Source organism: Scyliorhinus canicula, chromosome 7 (genome assembly GCF_902713615.1).
Source record: "Scyliorhinus canicula chromosome 7, sScyCan1.1, whole genome shotgun sequence".
NCBI classification, from domain to species: domain Eukaryota; kingdom Metazoa; phylum Chordata; class Chondrichthyes; order Carcharhiniformes; family Scyliorhinidae; genus Scyliorhinus; species Scyliorhinus canicula.
In genome coordinates, this window is record NC_052152.1 from 197,460,317 (window position 1) to 197,485,616 (window position 25,300).

The 25,300-nt window shown below is 48.4% G+C and overlaps 1 protein-coding gene across 1 annotated transcript in view; it reads right to left on the bottom strand.

Annotated features, from left to right (window-relative positions):
• LOC119969682 (rho GTPase-activating protein 39-like) overlaps positions 1-25,300 on the bottom strand; it is a 246,893-nt gene that overhangs the window by 196,236 nt on the left and 25,357 nt on the right. The window contains exon 3 of the mRNA XM_038803653.1: positions 17,366-17,559. The gene's annotated coding sequence lies outside the window, so the exon portion shown is untranslated. The remainder of the gene's footprint in view (positions 1-17,365; positions 17,560-25,300) is intronic.

Here is a 25,300-nt window from a genome sequence, read left to right on the forward strand (position 1 = left end):
ACTTCCCCCCTGTGTCGCCTCCACTGCCCCCAGATTTTCAGGGTGGCCGCCACTACCGGACTCGTGGTATACCTTGTGGGGGGGAGCGGCCATGGTGCCGTTACTAGCGCCCCCAGGCTTGTATTGCCGCAGGACGCCCTCTCCATACGTTTCCAAGCTGCCCCCTCCCCCTCCATCACCCACTTGCGCACCATCGATGCGTTCGCCGCCCAGTAGTATCCGGAAAGATTGGGTAGCGCTAATCCTCCCCTGTCCCTACTCCGTTCCAAGAAAATCCTTCTCACTCTAGGGGTGCCATGTGCCCACACATAGCCCATAATGCTGCTAGTTACCTTCTTGAAGAAGGCCCTGGGGAGAAAGATGGGCAAGCACTGAAACAGAAACAAGAACCTCGGGAGGACCGTCATTTTGACTGACTGCACCCTCCCTGCTAGCGACAGCGGTACCATGTCCCACCTCTTGAACTCCTCCTCCATCTGCTCCACCAGCCTTGAAAAGTTCAGCTTGTGGAGGGTCCCCCAGTTCCTTGCCACCTGCACCCCCAAGTACCTGAAGCTCTTTACTGCTCTCTTAAAGGGGAGCCGCCCAATTCCCTCCCCCTGATCTCCCGGGTGTATCACAAAGACCTCACTTTTACCCACATTTAATTTATATCCCGAAAAGTCCCCAAACTCCGCTAGTATTTCCATTACCTCCGGCATTCCCCCTTCCGGGTCCGCCACATATAACAACAAATCATCCGCATAGAGTGATACCCGATGTTCCTCCCCTCCCCTTGTCAGTCCTCTCCACCCCCCTGAACCCCTCAGTGCCATCGCCAACGGTTCGATCGCTAATGCAAATAGTAAGGGGGATAGGGGGCATCCCTGCCTGGTACCTCGATGGAGCCCAAAATACTCTGACCTCCTCCCGTTTGTAACCACACTCGCCATCGGGGCCGAATACAGCAGCTTCACCCACTTGATAAATCCCTCCCCAAACCCAAACCGTTCCAGCGTCTCCCACAGGTATTCCCACTCCACCCTATCGAATGCCTTCTCCGCATCCAGTGCTACCACTATCTCAGCCTCCCCCTCCACTGCTGGCATCATAATCACATTCAACAGTCTCCGGACATTTGTGTTAAGTTGTCGTCCCTTTACGAACCCCGTCTGGTCCTCATGGATTACCCCTGGCACACAATCCTCTATTCTGGTTGCCAGGACCTTTGCCAACAGTTTGGCATCTACATTCAAGAGGGAGATAGGCCTGTAGGACCCGCACTGTACAGGGTCTTTGTCCCGCTTCAGGATCAAGGAGATCAGGGCCTGTGACATTGTCGGGGGCAGAACCCCCCCCTCTCACGCCTCATTGAAGGCTCGCACCAGCACTGGACCCACCAAGTCCACATACTTCTTATAAAATTCCACCGGGAACCCATCCGGCCCCGGCGCCTTCCCCGCCTGCATCTGGCCTATCCCTTTAACTAGCTCCTGCAGCTCTATCGGTGCCCCCAGCCCCTCCACCCGTTCCTCCTGGACCTTTGGGAACCTCAATCTATCGAGGAAGTTCTCCATTCCCCCCCTCCTCCTGGGCGGCTCAGACCGGTACAATTCCCTGTAGAAATCCCTGAAGACCCCGTTCACCTCTTGCCCCTTCTGCACTACGTTCCCTCCCTTCTCTCTCACTCCCCCAATCTCTCTGGCTGCATCTCGCTTGCGCAGCTGGTGTGCTAGCATCCTGCTCGCCTTTTCCCCGTACTCATAGACCGCGCCCTGTGCCCTTCTCCATTGCGTCTCCGCCTTCCTAGTGGTCAGTAGGTCAAACTGGGCCTGTAAACTGCGCCGCTCCCTCAACAGCCCCTCCTCTGGTGTCTCCGCATATCTCCTGTCCACTTCTATAAGTTCCCCCACCAGTCTCTCCCTCTCCTGCCTCTCCTTCCTTTCTCTGTGTGCCCTTATGGAGATCAGCTCTCCTCTGATCACTGCTTTCAGGGCCTCCCAGACTACCCCCACCTTCACCTCGCCCGTGTCGTTCGTGCCCAGATATCTCTCAATGCCCTTCCGGACCCTTCCGCACACCTCATCGTCCGCCAGCAGCCCCACATCCAGGCGCCACAACGGGCGCTGGTCCCGTGCTTCCCCCAGTTCTACCTCTACCCAGTGTGGTGCATGGTCCGAAATCGCAATGGCCGAGTACTCCGTGTCCTGCACTCTCGAAATCAGCCCCCTGCTCAGTACAAAAAAGTCTATTCTGGAGTACACCCTGTGGACGTGGGAGAAAAAAGAATACTCCCTCGCCCTTGGCCTGCCAAATCTCCAAGGGTCTACCCCCCCCATCTGCTCCATGAACCCCCTTAGCACCTCTGCCGCTGCCGGCCTCCTATTCGTCCTGGAACTCGATCTGTCCAGCCCAGGGTCGAGCACTGTATTGAAGTCCCCCCCCATGATCAGGCCCCCTGCCTCCAGACCCGGAATGAGGCCCAACAGGCGCCTCATAAAACCCGCGTCATCCCAATTCGGGGCATACACATTCACCAGCACCACATTCTCTCCCTGCAGCCTACCCTTCACCATCACGTACCTACCCTCCTTATCTGCTACCACCTGCGCCGCCACGAACGACACCCTCTTTCCCACCAAAATCGCCACCCCCCGGTTCTTTGCGTCCAAGCCTGAGTGGAACACCTGTCCCACCCACCCCCTTCTCAGGCGTACCTGGTCTACTACTCTCAAGTGAGTCTCCTGCAACATTGCCACATCCGCCTGCAGTCCCTTTAGGTGTGAAAAAACCCTTGCTCTCTTGACCGGCCCATTCAGCCCCCTCACATTCCAAGTAATCAACCGGGTCGCGGAGCGACCTGTCCCTTTCCCCTGTCTATTAGCCATGTCCTGTCCCCTGCTCGCCCCGGGTCGACCCTCCCCTTCTGACCCGTTCCCCATGGCGCTGGCCCCCCCCCCCTCTCTCCTCCCGTTCTTCCCTTCCCGTCCTCGGCCTTTCCAGCAGCAACCCGGTATCCCCCCCTAACCCCCCTTCCCCCCCCCCCCCCTGGCTAGGACCCCTCCTAGCCGCGGTGTATCCACCATCGTACTCCCGAGAGTCAGCTGATTTTCGCTGACCCGGCTGCCCCTGCCACACTCCGACTCCTCCCGATGTGGGGGGGGAGGGGCCTCCCCCCCCCCCTTGCCATCCCTCTCTGACCCCGCTTCAGCGTGGGAAAAGCCGCCATTGCTGGCCACACCCCACTCTTCTCTCCTCCCCCTTCCTCCGTCCCGCGCGCGGGAAACAGGGGAAAGCCCGTGCTTTCGCCCGGCCACACCCTACCCCGCCATCTTCAATTCCACCCCCGTCCCCATCCAAGCCCATAAAAAAGCCCCCTTAAAACGAGAGGAAGAAAAAGAGAAAAAGAAAACACGCATAACCAACTTGCACCCCCCCCGTCCCGCCTCCCCAATTTAACAATATAACAATATAAATAACAAATCTCAAATAAATACATAAATACATAACTATGCCTGCATAACTAAATAACTACCCAATAATAACGTATTTAACCATCACCCTCCATCGAACAGAACAGTAACCATAACCCTTAAAGAACAGATCAAAAAACAGTAAAAAAGCCCCCCCTACAACAACAATAATTAAGGGAAGTTGGCAACGGGAAGAGACACACAAAAAGGAACAAAGAAACCCCCCATAACACAAGTTTCAAAGAAACCAAACGATCCATCAACTTTAACCAAGTTCCGACCTGGCCTAAGAAAGACATGGGCCACTTGATCAGTCAAGGGTACTCGGGCGGCCTCGACCGCCGGCGTTCCCAAGTTCTAGTTCAGGTCCAGCTTTTCCTCCCGAACAAAAGTCCATGCCTCCTCTGGGGTCTCAAAGTAATGGTGCTGGTCCTTGTAGGTGACCCACAAGCGCGCTGGCTGCAGCATTCCGAACTTGATCCTCTTTGCGTGCAGCACCGCCTTCGTCCGGTTAAACCGTGCCCGCCGCTTTGCCACCTCCGCACTCCAGTCCTGATATATCCGCACCGTCGAATTCTCCCATTTGCTGCTTTTCTCCCTCTTGGCCCACCTCAGCACTTTCTCCCGATCACAGAAACGCTGGAATCGCACCAGCACCGCCCTCGGGGGCTCGTTCGCCCTAGGCCGCCTAGCCATGACCCGATATGCTTCTTCCAGCTCCAGAGGCGATGGACCGGCCCCCTCTCCCATCAGGGAGCTCAGCATCTCCGCTACATATTTCGGGAGATCCGGCCCCTCCAGGCCTTCTGCTAGGCCCAGGATCCTCAAGTTCTTCCGCCTCATTCGAGTGTCCAGCTCCTCAAAGCGGCTCTGCCATTTCAGGTGGAGTGCCTCGTGCACCTCCACCTTTCCCACGAGGACCGTGGCCTCCTCCTCCCTTGCAGTCATCTCCTGCTGCAGCTCTCTTATCGACGCCTCTTGGGTCGCCTGGGCCCCCATCAGCCTTGTGGTCGTCGCGTTCATAGACTCTAAGAGTTCCACTTTCAGCTCCGTAAAACACCGGAGGAGAGCGGCCTGCTGCTCCTCCGCCCATTTTCTCCAATCTTCTAGTGCGCCACCGGCCGCCATTTTGGTCCTCTTCCCCCGCTTTTTTCGGGGAGCTGCTGCCGCTTTTTTTGTCGCCCCACTCCGAGTACCGACCATAAAGTTGGTCCCACTCTCCTCAGGGAGCCTTCCCCCACCGGGATTCGTCTTTACAGTACCGTCGGGGCCCTCCAATCGGCCCTTAAACACCTTTGTCGCAGGAGCTGCCAAATGTGCGACTTAGCTGGTCATAGCCGCAACCGGAAGTCACATATCCCCTCCTCTGACAACAATCCTACGTCTAACCTCCTTGCGGGCGTTGATAATTCTCCCCCCCGACCTGCAGGTCCACCCAATGCGGGGCATGATCCGAGATAGTGATTGCCGTATATTCCGTATTTTTTACCTCCCTTACAGAGTCCCTGCTCATGATAAAGAAATCGATCCTAGAGTATACTCCGTGGACATGTGAGTAAAACGAATATCCCCTTCCCGTTGGCTGTCTGGCTCTCCATGGGTCCACTGCCCCTATTTGCTCCATGAACGCTTTCAGCTCCCTTGCCATTGCTGGGAGCCTACCCGTTCTGGGACATGACCGGTCTAGACCCGGGTTGAGGACCGTATTGAAGTCCCCCCCCCCGATAATCAACTTGCGTGAGTCTAGGTCTGTGATTTCCCCAGAACTCTTTTAATAAAGTCAGCGTCGTCCCAATTCGGAGCATATATGTTCACCAGCACTACTCTCCTCCCCTCCAGCTTGCCCCTTACCATAAGGAATCTGCCCCTGCCATCTGCGACTACGCTCTCCGCCTCAAATTGGACCCGCTTATTGATCATAATTGCTACCCCCCTGGACTTAGAGTCCAAGCCCGAGTGGAAGACATGGCTGATCCAGTCCTTCCTTAGTCTAATCTGGTCAGATAATTTCAAATGTGTCTCCTGCAGCATAATTACGTCCGCCTTTAGAGCCCGCAAGTGCGCGAACACACGTGCCCTTTTGACTGGCCTGTTTAGTACTCTGACATTCCAGATGATCAGCCTGGTTGGGGGGCACAGGGCCCCCCCCCCGCCCGCCCTCCACGCCGGTCAATGAAAGAATGACTTTTTTATATAACACTTTTCATGACCACCAGATGTCTCCAAGTGCTTTAACAGCCAATGAAGTACTTTTGAAGCATAGGCACTGTTTTAATGTAGGAAATATGGCAGCCAATTTGCATGCATCAAGTTCCCACAAACAGCAATATATTAATGACTAGTTAGTCTTGCAGTGAATGTATTATGGCAGCCATTCACCACTGTATTGCATTGTATTATGTTGGTGCCCTTGTGGGCTCCACCTATGGACCATTGTATTGTATTACATCGCACTGTATCATGTTGGTGCCTTTGTGGGCTCCTCCCCTGGCTCCGCCCCCTTGGGGGAAGTATATAGAGCTGCTGCCCTGCAGGCAGCTCTCAGTACAGAACAGTCGCAGGCAGGCACAGTTCTAGCTGATTAAAACCACTGTTCACTTCAACTCTCCATCTCGTGTGAATTGATGGTCGCATCAAGTCTGGTTTTTCATTGGGGCAGCACGGTGGCACAGTGGTTAGCATTGCTGCCTACGGCGCTGAGGACCCGGGTTCGAATCCCGGCCCTGGGTCACTGTTCGTGTGGAGTTTGCACATTCTCCCGTGTCTGCGTGGGTTTCGCCCCCACAACCCAAAAGATGTGCAGGTTAGGTGAATTGGCCACACTAAATTGCCCCTTAATTGGAAAAAATAATTGGGTACTCTAAATTTATAAAAAATAAAAAATTTAAAAAAAGTCTGGTTTTTCATGATGGTAATTTGCCAGGATGCTGGGAATAACTCCTTTGCTCTTCTTCGAAATACTGCCAAGGGATCTTTTACATCTACCCCAGCAGGTGATCTCATCCAAAACCCAGCACATCTGACAGTGCAGTCCTCCCCCAGTACTGCAATGGAATGTCAGCCTTGCTTTGTGTCTCAAGCACTGGAGTGATTTTGATTTGATTTGATTCATTATTGTCACATGTATTAGTATACAGTGAAAAGTGTTGTTTCTTGCATGCTGTACAAACAGTGCATATCGTACATAGGGAAGGAAGGAGAGACTGCAGAATATAATGTTACAGTTAGAGCAAGGCGTTAGAGCAAGGGGGGGACGGGGGAGGGGGGGAGGGGGGAGGGGGGGTTGGGTTACGGGTATAGGGTGGATACGTGGGTTTGAGTAGGGTGATAATTGCTCGGCACAACATCGAAGGCCGAAGGGCCTGTTCTGTGCTGTACTATTCTATCTATGTTCTAAGCTCTCGACCCTTTCTACTTCGTTCCCATTGATGTAGACAGTAGCATGTTCTCCATTGCGCTTCCTGAAGTCGATGATAATCTCCTTCATTTTGTTGACATTGAGGGAGAGATTATTGTCGTTGCACCAGTTCACCAGATTCTCTCTCATTCCTGTACTCTGTCTCGTCAGTGTCTGAAATCCGACCCACTACGGTGGTGTCATCAGCAAATTTGAAAATCGAGTTGGAGGGGAATTTGGCCACACAGTCATAGGTGTATAAGGAGTATAGTAGGGGGCTGAGGACACAGCCTTGTGGGGCACCTGTGTTGAGGATGATTGTGGCCTATCTTTACTGATTGTGGCCTGTGGGTTAAAAAGTTCAGGATCCAGTTGTAGAGGGAGGAGCCGAGGCAAAAGCCACGGAGTTTGGAGATGAGTTTCGTAGGAATGATGGTGTTGAAGGCTGAGCTGTAGTCGATAAATAGGAGTCTGACATAGGTATCTTTGTTATCTAGGTGTTCCAGGGTAGAGTGCAGGGCCATGGAGATGGCGTCTGCAGTGGACCTGTTGCAGCTGCAGGCAAACTGTAGTGGATCAAGGCAATCTGGGAGGCTGGAGTTGATTCGTGCCATAACTAACCTTTCGAAGCACTTCATGATGATGGATGTCAGAGCCACTGGACGATAGTCATCAAGGCATGCTGCTTGACTTTTTTTTGGTACAGGGATGATGGTCGTCTTCTTGAAGCAGATAGGGACCTCAGATTAAAGAGAGGTTGAAGATGTCTGCGAATACTCCTGCCAGCTGATCCACGCAAGACCCGAGTGCTCGTCCACGTACCCCATCCGGGCCAGTGGCTTTCCGCGGGTTGACCTTCGAGAAGGCTGCTCTGACGTCTGCAGTGGTGATCTCAGATACAAGTTCATCCGTGGCTTCTGGGGTGGAGGGCTCGCTCTCGCTGACCTCTTGCTCAAAGCAGGCATAGAATGCATTGAGCTCATCAGGGAGGGGTGCGTTGGAGCCGACAATTTTACATGCCTTCATCTTGTAGCCTGTTATGTCTTGCAGACCTTGCCATAGATCGCGGTGATCCATGTGGCTAGCCTGGGACTCGAGCTAGGTCCGGTACTGTGTTTTGGCATCTTTGATGGATTTCTTTAGATCATATCTGGCTTTCTTGTAGAGGTCAGAGTCACCTGACTTGAATGCCTCAGTGGGACATGAACCCGGAACTCTGTGATTTAAAGGCAAAGGTGTTACCAACTAAGCCAGGAGGGGAAACATTGTCCATTTTTTATTCTTCCTTAGTCCAGGACACTGCAGTACCATCCTGGGTGAAATATTTTGAACACAATAGTTCATAGACGGTCCTTGGAGACAGCACACTGCCAATTTAAATACCATGTGGCAGCACTATATCGAGCACTGCAACATGTCCCTACTGATTAAATCTTGGCTTTTCAATGTAGCTGTTCCATTGAACAGATCGCTGACTTTTTTTGTCAAACATCTGGTTGAACATCAGCTGACACAAACACCTTTTAATTTTTTTTTGTCAATCAATTGTGCTCAATGATGCACCCTCACAAAAATTGCAAATTTTTGGAAGTGGTGTAATTTCGTATTTCGGGCAAATGGTAGGAAAGGACTCATTCCACTCTTTTTATTTAGAACATACAGTGCAGAAGGAGGCCACCCGGCCCATCGCGTCTGCACCAACCCACCCAAGCCCGCACTTCCACCCTAACCGGGCAACCCAACAATCCCCCCCCCCCAACCTTTTCTGGTCACTGAGGGTAATTTATCATGGCCGATCCACCTAACCTGACAGTGGGAGGAAACCGGTGCACCAGGAGGAAACCCACGCAGACACGGGGAGAACGTGAAGACTCCGCACAGGCAGTGACCCAGCAGGGAATCGAACCTGGGACCCCGGCGTTGTGAAGCCGCATTGCTAATCACTTGTGCTACCATGCTGCCCACACTCTATTCCAACTGTTAAATTAGTGCTTATTGTGCAAGAGCTGATATTTTCCCAACAATTTTGCTGGGTCTGTTCTGATACATAAATTTGATTTTGTGTGTGTGTATTCAATCCTTTAAAAAAAAATTTAAAGCACCCAATTATTTTTTTCCAATTAGGAGTAATTTAGCGTGGCCAATCCACCTACCCCACACATCTTTGGGTTGTGGGGGTGAGACCCACGCAGACACAGGGCGAATGTGCAAACTCCACACGGACAGTGACAGAACACAGAACACAGAACAGTACAGCACAGAACAGGCCCTTCGGCCCTCGATGTTGTGCCGAGCAATGATCACCCGACGTAAACCCACGTAACCCATATACCCGTAACCCAACAATCCCCCCATTAACCTTACACTACGGGCAATTTAGCATGGCCAATCCACCTAACCCGCACATCTTTGGACTGTGGGAGGAAACCGGAGCACCCGGAGGAAACTCACGCACACACGGGGAGGACATGCAGACTCCACACAGACAGTGACCCAGCCGGGAATCGAACCTGGGACCCTGGAGCTGTGAAGCATTGATGCTAACCACCATGCTACCGTGAGGCCCCTAAAACTCAATATCAGGAGTGGGATGCAGTGACCTGGGCCTCACAATTCTTTTTGCGAGTGTTCAGTATTTTTTGGTTATCTCCATAATTCTGAGCCGATGCAAATACCCAAATCACATTGAACAGTCATAAATTAGCATTATACTGTCATTTGAAGAGCCTGCTCAAATATGTCCTCTTCAGGATATATCACTGATAAATGCAGGAATGTGAAGAGAATCAGTTCTGTACATTGACCTACTTAACGTCTACCCCTTTTGCAGCCCTGATTAATCTACAAAAATGTGTGGAAAATCATTTACACATTTAACAGGATCCCTCATATCAAGGAAAGCAAGAAGAGCATAAATAAAATTAGCTTCCCTATAATAGGAACAGAAGCCAACTATGTTGGGTCGGAATTGTTTTGGTCCAATTGCACTGAAATTGCACCAAAATCCAGTTTTTTCATCGACCTCATCGATGGCAGTGCATGCCAACATTTATTGACAATCGCATTTGCTTATTCTGGATCATAAAACATCCGTAAAACAGGCAGGAATCAGCATTAAAGCTTGGAGCCTGAGGAAAGCATGAAATGTGCAAAATCTTCCCTCTGTAAGTTCCTCTTTATTTTACCATGTTACAATAATTACACATTGGAGGTATCAAATTTTTAAACATTCCTTTTTGGGATGTGGGCGTCAAAGGCGAGAGCAGCTCTTGTTGCCCATCTCTAATTGTTCTTGAACTGAACGGCCTGCGGAGCTAAAAGAAAATCAGAAAATGCTGGACATTCTCAGCAGGTCCGACAGCATCTGTGGTGAAAAAAACGGATCTAACATTTCCCGTCTGGCTGACTGTCCAGTATTTTCTGTTTTTATTTTAAGATTCCATCATCTGCAGTAATTTGCTTTTATTTTGGCTATGTCAGAGGGCAGTAAAGAGTCAACCACATTGCTGTGGAGTCACATGTAGACCGAACTACATAAGAATGGCAGATTTCCTTCCCAAAAATGACATTCGTCAATTAATATAGTCACCATTCAGGGCAGCATGGTGGCGCAGTGGTTAGGACTGGGAGTACAGCGCTGAGGACCCGGGTTCGATCCCGGCCCCGGGTCACTGTCTGTGTTGCGTTTGCACATTCTCCCCATGTCTGCGTGGGTTTCACCCCCACAACCCAAAGATGTGCAGGTTAGACGGATTTGGCCACGCTAAATTGCCCCTTAATTGGAAAAAAGGAAAGAAAAATTGGGTACTCTAAATTTATTAAAAACAAAGAAAAAAAATTACTGAAACTAGATTTATATTCCATATTTTAGCGACCAAATTTAAATTCCAATAGTTGCCATGGTGGAATTTGAACCCATGTCCCCTGAGCTTCAGATTCTGGGGCAGAATTCTCCCATTTTGAGACTAAGTGCAATGGCATTCTGCTCCCGGGGTGCCTTTCCCGTTGGCCAGAATGGTGGTTTAATAAGGACACGGGGAGTCCATACTGAGCAAAAATAAGAACAAAGGTTTATTTACAATGTATATACACTTCCCCATAGACCCAGACTGGGTTCCTTCTGGTCTGAGCCTTACTGGCCAACCTTATATACATTGGGTAATTTAGATACTCCGGGGCTGCACGGTGGCGTAGCGGGTTAGCGCTGTTGCCTCACGGTGCCGAGGTCCCAGGTTCAATTCTGGGTCACTGTCCGTCTGGAGTTTGCACATTCTCCCCGTGTTTGCGTGGGTTTCACTCCCACAACCCAAAGATGTGCAGGCTAGGTGGATTGCCCACACTAAATTGCCCCTTAATTGGAAAAAATTGATTGGGTAAAAATTTAGATACTTCGCCCCGAGAGGGGCAGAGCTCAAACTTCATAAGGAGAACCGTGCTGTCCTGTGAGGTGAATCCTAAACACCATCTTTAGCTGTATCAAGCTCAACCTCGCGCAGGATGATGTAGCATTTACCCTGCGGATGGACTCTTTGCTGAATCTTTGCAGGCACTATTGGCGGAATCACTGGCAATGGCTTGTGATTGGTGACGATAAAAAAATCACTGCCATAGACGTGTTGATGAGATCGCTTTGCACTGAATACAACTTGATCACCTCCCGGGTGACCATCGAGTGATTGTGCATTTCTTTCTCCACCAGGGGAATCCCTGACTCCGAGATGGAGACGCAGGCCTCTGAGGTCTCGGATGCCGATCGGTAGATCATCCGCCTCTTGATGATCTTCCACCACGCCATTCCTGCCGGACAGTATTCCCTGGTGCGGTATATGCCAACTGATCTGGTGTATCAGCTCCATCAGGACTTAGCGGAGCCGAAGAGACTCCGACATCCTCCGCTTGCTCCCTTCTCTCCGTTTTATTGCTCGTCAAGGAGGTTTTTGGACTTTGGGGGGAGGTATGTAATATCACGCACGGGACATACGGGGTGGGAATGCACCTCACGGGGCAGCACGGTGGCGCAGTGGTTAGCACTGGGTCCGATCCCGGCTCTGGGTCACTGTCTGTGTGGAGTTTGCACATTCTCCACGTGTCTGCTGGGGTTTCGCCCCCACAACCCAAAGATGTGCAGGGTAGGTGGATTGGCCACGCTAAATTGCCTCTTAATTGGAAAAAATTAATTGGGCACTCTAAATTTTTTTTAAAAGGATGCACCCCACCAGATGATTTCCGGGTGTGGTCATGGAGTTAGTGGTCGCACACAAGGCAGCTCCGTTTCAAAGGCGTGGATTTGAGCTCTTTGTACCCGAAGTCAGGGAATTTTGACGTGAAAGTGTACCTGAAGGTGTGGAGGAGAGGTTCCCCCCTGGGAGTGGATAGTCTGCTCGTTATCAGACCCGGCAGAAGAAGGTTAAAGCCCTGGCCAAGGAACCGGAGGAGACCGGTGGCGCAGAAACAACTGAAAAGGTGGTGGAGGGGGAAGGGTTGTCGCATGCTGGAAAACCCCAGATGGAGCAGTGGATGACGTTCATTAGAGAGGAGTTTCACAAGCAGCGAAAGGAAATGCTTGAAGATCGGCCGAAGGCCATCGAGGGAGCGGTAGCACCCTTGAAAGGATCGATGGAGAGATTCAAGAAGTGCCTGGAATGGCAGATCCAGGAGATGGAGAGGGCGATGTCTCACCACAATCATCGGGTGGTGGCATGGGAGGCGGAGGTGGGGCTCCAAAGGTACCTTTGCAAGATATTAAGGGCAAAGGAGGACAGATCCAGAAGGCAGAACCTGCGTATCATTGGCTTGTCTGAAGGTGCAGAAGGCACGAGTGCTACAAGATACGTCTCGAGGATGCTGGTGGGGCAGGTGGTGGAGGGGATGTTGGACAAGGCCCCAGAGGTGGATAGAGTGCACAAGTTCCTAAGGCAGAAGCCGAGAGTGGGGGAGCCACCGCAGACAGTGATTGTGAGGCTCCATTAGTTTGTGGAGAAGGGGAAGATCCTGTGGTGGGCGAGGGAGAATCGGAACTACGAACAGAGTACAAATCTATCAGGGCATTGGAGCGGAGCTGGCGAAAAGGTGCGCTGGGTTCAACAGGGTCAAAGCGGTCTATACCGAAGGCATATCAAGTTTGGGGTGCTGTACCCGGCAAAACTGTGGGTGACTTTTGAAGGCCGGGAGTACTATTTCTTTTTTTTTAAATTTAGAGCACCCAATTATTTTTTTTCCCAATTAAGGGGCAATTTATTGTGGCCAATCCACATCTTTGGGTTATGGGAGCGAAACCCACACAGACACGGGGAGAATGTGCAAACTCCACACGGACAGTGGCCCAGGGCCGGGATTCGAACCCGGGTCCTCAGCGCTGAAGTCCCAGTGCTAACCACTGCGCAGTGTGCCGCCCATCGGGAGTTTCAAAACCCCAGAGGAGGCCGATGACTTTATTAGAGACCACAAACTGGGGGAGAACTGAACGTTGACGGGAGACGGTGATTAAAGTTGGAACAGCGGAGTTCGGAAAATGCGGGTCGTGTGGGGGCTGGAGGATGGGAGTTTGTTTCTCTCCTCGAGTGGGGTAATTTTGTTGTTGTGATTGTTTGCTAAGGGGCAATAAGTTTGTAAGGGGCAAATGCCCCTTATCGGAAATGTCGGAGCTCATGGAGGGAAGGAAGGCTAATGTAGTAGCCTTGGCATCTCTAGATGCCCGGCGAAGGACCTTGCTGGAATGGCGGTTGGCAACGCCACCAGGAGTGGTGACCTGGCTAGGGGATCTGCACGGCTTCCTCCAGCTCAAGTTCAAATTGAGGGGATCAGCGGAGGACTTTGAGACACAGTGGGGACTGTTCACGACCATGTTTGAGGAACTCTTCGTCACGCGGTGGGTGCGTGGAAAGGGAGAAAAATTTGTACAAACTGTAAACCGTGTGATGTGGAGAATGTTGTCCGATTTATTTATGGTTTTGTACTTTTGAATATGTTTGGAATAAAATGCATTTAAAATAGAAAATAGGATGTACCTCACCAGGGCCAGGATGAGTCGACATTTTGAGGGGGTTGAGGGTAAGTGTGAGTGGTGCTCAAAAGGGTCTGCTCACCATATGTAGAAAGGCAGCATGGTGGTTCAGTGGTTAGCACTGCTGCCCCACGGCTCCGAGGGCCCCAGGTTTGATCTCGCCCTGGGTCACTGTTTGTGTGGAGTTTGCACATTCTATGGCAGCACGGTGGCGCAGTGGTTAGCACTGCTGCCAATTCACCCGATTGTTCCAGGACTTGTTTGTGGCCAACAAACAAGCAGAAGAATAGCCAGGGAGCCAGGGACCAGGGGAAAGCAGCCAAAGCACCCATGAGAGGGTGGGATAGAACGGGAGAGGGGGGGGACACAACTCAGTCTAAGAGGAAGGAAATGCGAACCATGGGGGGAGGGGTCAGGAAAGGAAAGGCGAACCGCGGGGGTTGGGGGGGGGGGGGGGAAGGGGAAGAGACAGGGAACAATAGAGGAGAGCCAGGGAGGTGGGGGGTGGGCGGCAGCGTGCACGAGAAGACAACGGCGGCGAAATCCGACCGGGAGAAGCGAGGGGCAACACCAGCAACAGACCCACTCGAGGATTGCCCTCCGGAAGTGCCTCGCCAGCACAAATGGATACTTACTTACGTATATATAGATATATCATATCCTGTGTACATAACGGCAAAATATACTCCGTGCAAAAATCCAATAAAAAACATTTATAAAAAAAAAAGCACTGCTGCCTCACGGCGCCGAGGTCCCAGGTTCAATCCCGGTTCTGTGTCACAGTCCGTGTGGAGTTTGCACATTCTCCACATGTTTGCATGGGTTTCGCCCCCACAACCCAACGACGTGCAGGCTAGGTGGGTTGGCCACGCTAAATTGCCCCTTCATTGAAAAAAATGAACAAGGTACTCCGACTTTAAAAAAATGTGCACATTCTCCCCGTTTGCGTGGGTCTCACCCTTACAACCCAAAAAGATGTGCAGGTTAGGTGGATTAGCCACGCTAAATTGCCCTTTAAAAAAAGAATTGGATACTCTGAATTTACTTTTTAAAAAGAAAAAAAAATTCTCACCATATTCACATATTCTGATCCTGTCCCAAATTGGTGGGCTATAGGAGGTTCTTTTACCACACTTTCTCGTCAATCCGGAATATTTACTTAGAGCCCTGCCCGTTAGTCCTATATTTGGAGTATCGGACCAACCGGAGCTGAGGATGGGGGCGGGGAATGAATGCTCTGGCATTTGCATCGCTGTAGGCACGGTGACGAAAACTGCGGAGCTGGAGTCAGGCGACGCCACCCAGTGGGTGATTTACTAGGATTCTTGTACCTCGAGATGATCAAGTTCACGATAAGGGGGTGGACTGATGGGTTCTATCGTAAATGGCGGCCGTTCATTTTGCACTTTAAAGAGCTCTTAGTGCGGGGCAGGGGTGTAGGGGAAGGGAAGTCAGTGAGGAGGGGTGATTATTCTGGGCAGTATTATGGTTGATGGGTTTCATGTTATTCTTATTGCTTGTTATTGTTTCTGCTATATGTGTTGATATTGTTACACTGTGTCATTTATTTCTCCTTTGATATATGTTCAAAGTTCAATAAAAATATTGTTTAAATAAAGATAATATGTTCCCCAAAGCATACAAACACCAGAAATCCTGTAATCCCATACAGTAAAAAGGAATTATACATATTTGGTCATGCTCAGTCGATGACTCCAATTGCAAACAGGTCGAATCATAGAAGACAAAAGAACCCGATATAATAAAAATGGAATTTGACTTATTCAGTTACTGTAAACAAGTGGCCCAGATAAGTCGCACTGCAAGTTGTACAGAATATTCACTCCTCAACAATGAATTCCAAACATTTGTCAGATCATTGACAGGGATGTGAGCCTTTGAACTAGCCAAATAAGAGCCTATTTCATTGCATGAGCAATATCATAGTCAACTGAGGCATGAGGCTAATGGTTAGTAGATAGTCAAGATAGTTACTAATATTTTCCAAATTAGTACTGGCACGGCTACATTTGAAACACCCAACTGAGAATTATTTGAAGGCAAGAAAGAAGGATCACATTGGGTTACACAGGGAAACTGAGGAAGGAAAATCTGTTCTCATTGGGCATGTAAAACATTCCAGGTTTTGCAAGGTCCAGTCAGTGCACTGGTTCTTTGTGCCGAATCAGATTTGATAACGGAGACGTGGTTCGAAAAGTAAGGAAACCACAGGTTACACGTAAAGCATAATAACTTCACACCTAAGACTTGTAAACTTGAGAAACGGGCAGCTGCCTGGGTTGTGGACTTAGTTTAAGCATCTGAAAAGGAAATAGGAGAGATTCCAGATTTAACAAGCAGTACAGGGACGCAGGCTCGGAGCCAAGAAGAATTAAGGATGGTGCCAAGGCAGGCTCGGGAGGTCATGCAGCTGCTGCATACAGATCTACAGATCTAACCAACAAAGCAAAGTAAATGGCTTGAATTCTTTTTTCTCATTCCGACTGGCTCTTTTTGTTACACTGTCCAGTATTGTTGCGACTACAGTTTTCTGGTACCAGATGTGCAAATAGCAAATTTAAATTATAACCCTTCTTGCAAATTCTGCTCCCTCTTCATCCTTAGTGCTTTGCTTACTCCTGCCTGTAGTTCTGAGCTATCTGCTCCCCTTTTCAGGTGAGACATTAATCAAAGCCCTCAAGTGTCACATCTGTTCTCTCGGGTGGGCATAAAACATCCTGCAGCACTACTCCAAAGCTGAGCAGGTGAGGTATCATCAGTTATAATTCAATCAACATTGAGGGCAGCACGATGGCGCAGTGGTTAGTACTGCAGTCTCACGGCGCCGAGGTCCCAGGTTCGATCCTGGCCCTGGGTCACTGTCCGTGTGGAGTTTGCACATTCTCCCCGTGTTTGCGTATCGCCCCCACAACCCAAAGATGTGCAGTGTAGGTGGATTGAACACGCTAAATTGCCCCTTAAATTGGAAAAATTGAATTGGGTACTCTAAATTTATTTTTTTTAAATAATAATTATTCAATCAACATGACTAAAATGGATCATCATCATTGCATTGTTTCTTGTGGGATCTTGCTGTGCATAAATCAGCTGCCACGTTTCCTACATTACAAAAGTGTACGCACTTCAAAGGTATTTAATTGGCCATAAAGCACTTTGGGATGGCCTGAGGTCATAAGAGGTGCAATATGAATGTCCGATAGGGGAACGTTTTGAACTTACATTAATAATAACCTGCTTAGTTTTTTAAAAAAATTTGCGTATCCAATTCATTTTTTCCAATTAAGGGGCAATTTAGCGTGGCCAATCCACCTACCCTGCATATCTTTGGGTTGTGGGGGAGAAAGTGCCAACTCCACACGGACAGTGACCCGGGGCAGAGATCAAACCCAGGTCCTCGGCGTCGTAGGCAGTTTAGAGATTTTCAATCAAAAAAAGCCCTTTTAGTTAAGGCCGATGAAAGGTTATGACTGTTAGTTTGATGAGTCAACTTACTGTACAGTGCTAGCTTGACTCAATTGTCGCACTCTTATCTGAGTAAGAAATTCATGGTTGAAATCTTCATTCCAGGATTTGAACACATAATCTAGCTTGATGCTTTAATGTGGTACTGAGGGAGTTTTGTATTGTTGAATGCAACATCTTTCAGCTGATGTGTTCATCAAGATCTGGCCTACCAGTTCAAGTAGCTGGAAAAGAAATGGCATTAGTTGAAGAGCAGAGCAATTTTCCCAGGGTTCTGGCCAACATTGACTACTCAGCTAATGCCACCAAATACAAATTAACTAGCTAATTATTTCATGTTTGTGAGACATTGTTGTGTTCAAAACGTATTCACCAACTCAGCAACTTGACTAAACTCCTTTGTCTAACAAACCCGCAACCGTTACTGGCTAGAAGGACAAGGGCAATTTGTGAAAACACCACCATCTGCAAGTTTACTTACAAATCACTCACCATCCTGACTTGGAACTACATAACCACTCCTTCGCCGTTGCTGGGTGAAAATTCTGGAACTCCTTCCCAAAGAGCAGTTTGGGTGTACATACGCCAGATGGACTGCTGTGGTTCAAGAAGGTGATTCACTATCACCTTCTCAGGGGCAATTACTGATGGGGAATGAATGCTGGCCTAGCCAGCGACGTTCACAACCCAAGAGTACATTTAAAAAACTTCAAAAAGTAATTAAATGGCTTTGGGACTTCCTGGAAAAGATGGAAGGAGCTAGACAAATGCTAGCTCTTTCTTCAAAATTTTGTTTGCTTTATAAAGCATCAATTAACATTCTAGCTTTGGTCCCTTGGGCTGTTCTGTTGAGACATACTTGAAATATTTAAATTCTAGCATTCAGTCGACGTGCACTCGATTTAACACTTTAGTTGTGAAATCTATGCAAAGCAGAAACCAAATGTTACACTATTTTTCAGCCAGTACAACCCCTTAGTAACAATAATCTTTGTAATTTATATCCACACGCATTAACTTTCGTTATGTTTTCTTTTAAATTATACCAGCAATTTTCTGACCCAGTTATTTTACCGCTGCACTAATCTTGAATCATTTTTGTTTAGTCTTTTCAGATTTAGAGATAACAGATCTTGAGAAATAGCTGTTGCATTAACAAGCAGATAAAACAGAATCAGGACTTGTTGCCAGTTAATTTGATGTTATATGTCGATGTGCAGAATGTGAGAAATTGTAATAGCTCATTGACTGTGCAGAAATAATGAGCACTGTGAAATGTAAATGCTCTGTTTGAATTCGTTTTTTAAATAATTCTTCAATTAATAAAATGGATTTGAGCTGGTGGGGCTTTTAAATAAATAATTTCATTCACTGTGCCATTACTCTAAAATAATTTATGGCGAAGCTTATTTAATTACGCGGCTTAAAATGTTCTAGGATTCAGCCCTTTGCACTATTTCTTTCCCCAGCACTTTGCTTCTCTGGGTTCCTCTGTGTTAAGCTGCGAGTTTGCTGAATCTTTCTGAGTACCCGTTTTCCTGTATTTTCACATAGCCTGTGGCTATGCCGCAGCCGAGATTTCACACAGCCTCACTCCAACTGCTTTAGCTTTCCCTGAGGGGGAAAATAAACGTTTTCCTTCTTATGTTGTGGTGTGTGCAACATGTGTACATCAGTACGTGTCATATCCTTTCCACTGTAGAGCACTGCTTAACCTAGAGACACATTTAAAGATGGAAGCAAGAATACCATATAAAGCATTACATTGCAAAGAAGTAACACATCTCACAATTCAGATAGCCTGATCAAGAATTACTCTCAACTTTTATGACGCAAAGACAAAAAAGTAGAAATTATGCATAGGTCGAAAAGACACTTAAATAATATACTTCTGGCACTAGGAGGGATTGGGGAGAAAGAAAAGGGACTTGTATTTAAACAAAGCTTTTCATAACCACTGAACATCTCAAAATGTTTTACAGCCAATGGAGTACGTTTGAAGGGTGGTCACCGTTGCAATGTGGGAAGCAGCCTGCTGTTGCCTTGCTGGAGATAGCAGGCAGCTCCACAGAGGGCCAGCAGGATAAGAGCATGAGTCAGAGGGAGACTGGGCCAAATGAGGTCAAATTTGTGGTACTGTATTGTGCATATTCCAACACAGATTACCCAAGGGCCCCATAATATTTGCTGTCAAACCCTTACTCTAGTCTCACAGTGAATCCGAAAGCTGTGCATTAATGTGAACCAGACCTTTCAGGTTCACCAAAACCAGCTTTAAAAATTGCATTTCCAAACGCTCCACTCCCTTAAAGCGCATTCCCCGTTGCCTCCCCCTCTCAGCACTTTGGAAAATTCCAACTGTTATATTGGCATCAGGTGCGGAGGCAAACAGGGCCATGATTTTCATTTGCACCCCTACTGGGTCCCAACATCATCAGCATTTCCCTTATGCCCACCTAAGGGGGCAGACATCAACTTTTCATCTGAAAAGCATCACTGCTGACAGTGCAGCTCTCCCTCAGTCCCACACTTCCGTGTCATCATTGGTATGTTGCTTAATGTCTGGAGTGGAAGGGCGGCGCAGTGGTTAGCGCTGTTGCCTCACGACACCGAGGACTAGGGTTCGATCCCAGCCCCAGGTCACTGTCCCTGTGGAGTTTGCACATTCTCCCTGTGTCTGCGTGAGTCTCATCCCCACAACCCAAAGATGTGCAGAGTAGGTGGATGGCCACGTTAAATTGCCCCTTAATTAGAAAAAAAAAGAATTGGGTACTCTAAATTTATTTTTAAAAAAGAACTATTTACAAATATACAATAATATATTAAATCTAGGAGCTGTCTCCATGCTTGCTGGTACACCCGGCCTTGTCCAACACTAGACTGACCCGGATGCAGGTTGTGTGTTCTCTTAATCACTGTGTGGGAGGTACTGTATTCAATCCCACATTAAGTGATTATATTTTAGCTTATATCTTATATCGTTATGACCATCCCACACTTACATTGTCATTACTACATTATCACGACCCCATCTCCCCACTTGAATTGAAAGATTCAGGCCTTATAACCTGTAAAACCATTTGCACTACTGTTGGAGGAGTGCTAGACTCTGTCACTACTGGTTCTTTGGACGGGTTTATAGGTTGTTCTGGCATCTGGGTTTGTCCCTTGATATCTCTCCAAAACATAGACTCCTTCTGTTTCTCCTCGCTGTGCCCTCTGCGGTGCCAACCAAGTAGAAGGGAGGTTGATCCTTGTCTTTTCTAATGACTGTACCTTCACTATCTCAAATTCTTTAATCCAGACTCTGTCACATAGAACAGTACAGCACAGAATAGGCCCTTCGGCCCTCGATGTTGTGCCGAGCCATGATCATCCTACTCCAACCCACGTATCCACCCTATACCCGTAACCCAACAACACCCCCCCCCCCAACCTTACTTTTTAGGACACTACGGGCAATCTAGCATGGCCAATCCACCTAACCCACACATCTTTGGACTGTGGGAGGAAACCGGAGCACCCGGAGGAAACCCACGCACACACGGGGAGGACGTGCAGACTCCGCACAGACAGTGACCCAGCCGGGAATCGAACCTGGGACCCTGGAGCTGTGAAGCATTTATGCTAACCACCATGCTACCGTGCTGCCCCTTTCTGTAATTGTGGCAAGTGTCTGGTCTGGTGCTTTTTGTTGTAGGTGGAAGCTTGCAGCCGCCTTTTAGACTGTTCTCTTGCTTGGATGTCCTGCTAATCGTTGGTTACCAAACCTGATATGAGTTTTTCCAGCAGGTTTGGAAGTTGTTGCGGAGTTCCCTACCCGTAGGAGTTCGGATGGGGACAGGTTGCGCTGTAAAGGGATGGGCCTGTATGTCAGGTCCTTGTACTTTTTTAGATGGGCTTTTATTGGACACAATCTGCCTGGGATGCTGTGGCTTGCGAACATCTCTTTTAGCGCCTTAATTACTGAAGATAGTTGCTTCATTTCAATGCATATGGAGAAGGTAATGTACCACAATGAAGAATAATTTGCTGTCGAATACCCAGCTTCTCCCATGGTCTAATAGGGAATTGTGTGGAGGTGAAAGACTCTTTTTGGTCCTGGCTGTGAAAAACACACCTGGCAATTTGTATTGGTGTCTTCAAACAGCGTGGAAATGTCCAGTCACAAGACAGGTATTTGCTTATCCCAATTCTCCCTGGAATGGGACTATGTGTTACATGCCATGCATAGCCCTGTAGAATGGCCCAGAAAGCCCAAGGACAACCTTTAATCTCTCACTCTGACTATGAGGTGTACCAAGCCTCCTTGGCCTGTACATCTGGAGGATTTGGGGCAGCACGGTAGCATGGTGGTTAGCACAATTGCTTCACAGCTCCAGGGTCCCAGGTTCGATTCCTGGCTTGGTTCACTGTCTGTGCGGAGTCTGCACATTCTCCCCGTGTGTGTGTGGGTTTCCTCCGAGTGCTCCAGTTTCCGCCCATAGTCCAAAGATGTGCCGGTTAGGTGGACTGGCCATGCTAAATTAGTGTTCAAAATTGCCCTTAGTGTTGGGTGAGGTTACTGGGTTATGGGGATAGGGTGATGTTGGCTTGGGTAGGGTGCTCTTTCAAAAGAGCCGGTGCAGACTCGATGGACCGAATGGCCTCCTTCTGCACTGTAAATTCTATGATTCTATGATATGATTCTATGAGATGAGGTACAGGCTGAGGGGATTGGACATTCTTGGAATCACTCGGGTAGATGGCTCTGCACCCAAAGTACTGCCTGACTCCCTGAGAAGGGGCACTTGGAGGATGGTCAAGCTGTCCTGCTTCTCTTTGGCCTAATAACTGAGGGATCGCACTAATGCCAATAGCAATGGAGTACATGTCTGAGTGCAAATCTGACAGGATCTGCTGGACCACAATCTCCAAGGAAATGGAGGTCTTTAGATGCTTGCACATTGGAGCCAAAGGGCTGGATTCCTCCGCCCACCGCTAGAACGCCACGGGTGAGCCGCGTACAATGGAGAACTTAATTGACAGAATGTAAATGGACTCTCCCATCCTTCTCTCCAGTCTGTTGACAGCCTCTCGGATCTTCAGCAGATTTTCCGACGTCTGTCGTTGCATCTCCAGTATGTGTGACATGGTGTTTCCTGAGGCTGAACATCAGACTCTGACTCAGCAGTTGGTTGAGCAGTTTTCCAAGTTCCAGAGACCTGGGCTGACTGATCCAACTATCGTGAAGGCATGTCAGTGAGGTGTTTCCAGAATGTGATCCCAAGCCTAAACTAAAACCAAGGTATGTCTCTGAGCCAGTGGATGGTGCAAGTGAATGTAGTGATGTGTCTTCTTACAATCGCTCCTCAGCTTCCTTGTCTGTGGTGGCCTTGGGCTGGGGCTTACGTTGGCAGTGGAGGTCTGTCTGGACCTGCTGATGCAAGTGAAAGTGAGCAAATAGGTTTAGTTCACCGACAGATTGAATACAACATTGCATGTCACACACTGAGAATGTCAGGGCATGATCAACTCATGGAGGAATCATCTATACTGGCTTACTGGGAGAGGCCTATCTCGCCTTCATCACAGGAGCGATTTCTGTCCTCACCCAACAACCTGGCGGAATCCTCCTCGAATATGGTGAGCCCCGTTATGTTGGCAGTCCCTCCTCCAGTCTGGGATCTCTTCCTCTTGTTGTGGGCATGTTTTGCCTGCATGAAGGCAAATAGGTAAATGTGAGGAGAAGGGATGGAGGAGAGGTTGAGAAGCATGCATGCCCTCTGTGTATACTGAGCCCTCCCCAGTATGGAGTGAGGATGGTTTGTGCAGCATTGTGGATGAGATGCTGGTGATGGTAAAGCATCAGTGAGACAATCAGTGCTGATGTATCCTCCACAGATATTGTGCGAGATCTTTGAACACCTTTCCTCTCAAATGAATAAGCCAAGGGGCAGCACGGTGGCAGTGGTTACACTGCAACCTCACGGCGCTGAGGTCCCAGGTTCGATCCCGGCTCTGGGTCACTGTCTGTGTGGAGTTTGCACGTTCTCCCCGTGTTTGCGTGGATTTCGCCCCCACAACCCAAAAGATGTGCAGGCTAGGTGGATTGGCCACACTAAATTGCCCCTTAATTGGAAAAAAATGAATTGGGTACTATAAATTTATAAAATAAATAAATAATAGAACATAGAACAGTGCAGAAGGAGGCCATTCGGCCCATCGAGTCTGCACAGACCCACTTAAGCCCTCAATTCCACCCTACTGCCATAACCCCTCTGAACTGTTTTGGAGACAAAGGGCAATTTAGCATGGCCAATCCACCTAACCTGCACGTCTTTGGACTGTGGGAGGAAACCAGAGCACCCGGAGGAAACCCACGCAGACATGGGGAGAACGTGCAGACTCCGCACAGACAGTGACCCAGCAGGGAATCGAACCTGGGACCCTGGTGCTGTGAAGCCACAGTGCTAGCCACTTGTGCTACCGTGCTGCCCCAATGAATAAGCCAACAAAATTGGGTGGGGGTGTGGGTAGGCAAATTCTTCACTGGCTGGAGTCATAAAGTATGAAAGAGAATACTCCTGGATTGCAGGCAGCAGTGTTCTGAACCTTGAATATGTGGAGTGTTGGCAATTTTCGCATTAGTTGGGTAAAGCATAAGTGGAAACATATCTCAATGAACCAATGCTTTCAAGAAAAGAGGGTGAAAATTGGGGACGGTAAATTTTTTTTTATTTTAATGTAATTTTCAGTTCACTTTTGGACAGGCCTGACATTGTTATTCATTGCTTCAGAAATGAAGATGCTGGGGAAAACAGCTGAATTCTTGCATTTCCACGATGAAAATGAGCGGAGGTTTAAGTGATACAATGCTACAGTGACCCTCTGAGTCAAGAGGCAGTACTGCATGGTGTCAGTTACAATACACTGTCAGAACTGTTTAATTGTAGCAGAAATGTGGGTGTACCTCTAAAAAATAGCTTTATAGTTTTAATTTAATGGAGTTGGTGGCTCTAATCCTGGAGCTGCTGGACTCCCATATAATCCCATTGAGACTTTTCCAGCGCAGGTTTTCTTTGTTACTGTCAGATCAGATGAGAGAGGGAGTGAAAACTCTCAGGATGCAAGCACAAGGAGCCCTGTTGAAAATTATTGCAGAGTGCTTTCACGTGAGTCAACCAAAGAATAGTCAGAGACAAAATGAAGGCTTAGAGGAGATTTGATATCAAAAAGGGTTTAGAGTCAATAAATAGAAGCTGCTTCTAATAGTTGAAGTGTCGAAACACAGAGGGGCATCTAAGAACAAAATAAATAGGATCCTGCTCACAAATTCAATAACATCATGGATGATCTGATGGCAGCATCGACTCCACTTTCCTGTCTGACCCCCATAACCTTCATCTCCCTTGTCGATCAAACATTAATATTCCAATTCCATTTCTGGGGGCCTGGCTCTGAGAGCTACCTCCTGCCATTTTCAGTATTAGAAAAAATGCTTGTGACCCAGTAGCAGAATGGTACACTCAGATAAAGCTGCCCCATGAGTACATAAAACTGATGCAATAGCATGAAGGCAGGGCTTCTAGAATCCAGAGTAAAAGAGCATCAAGCTGGCAGTAACGTAAATGAAGTGCATTCGCTGAAGCACCGGTGTCTCTAGCTGTCACTCGGCATAGCAAAGTTTGTTCTGTGTTTGTTTAGAGGCATTTAACTATTGATTCTGTATTAGGGATCTACTTTGAATCAGAAAATCATAAGACCATAAGAAAAAGGAGTAGGCCATTTGGCCCATCGAGGTTGCTTCACTATTCAATAAGATCATGGCTGATCTGATTGTGGTCTTAACTTTACTTTCTTGTCTGTCCCCCATAACAATCCACTTGCTTGTCAATCAAAACTTTATCTCCATCGGCCTTGAATATATTTAATTACCGATCCTCCACTGCTCTACGGAATAGAGTTTTTAAAAATAAATTTAGT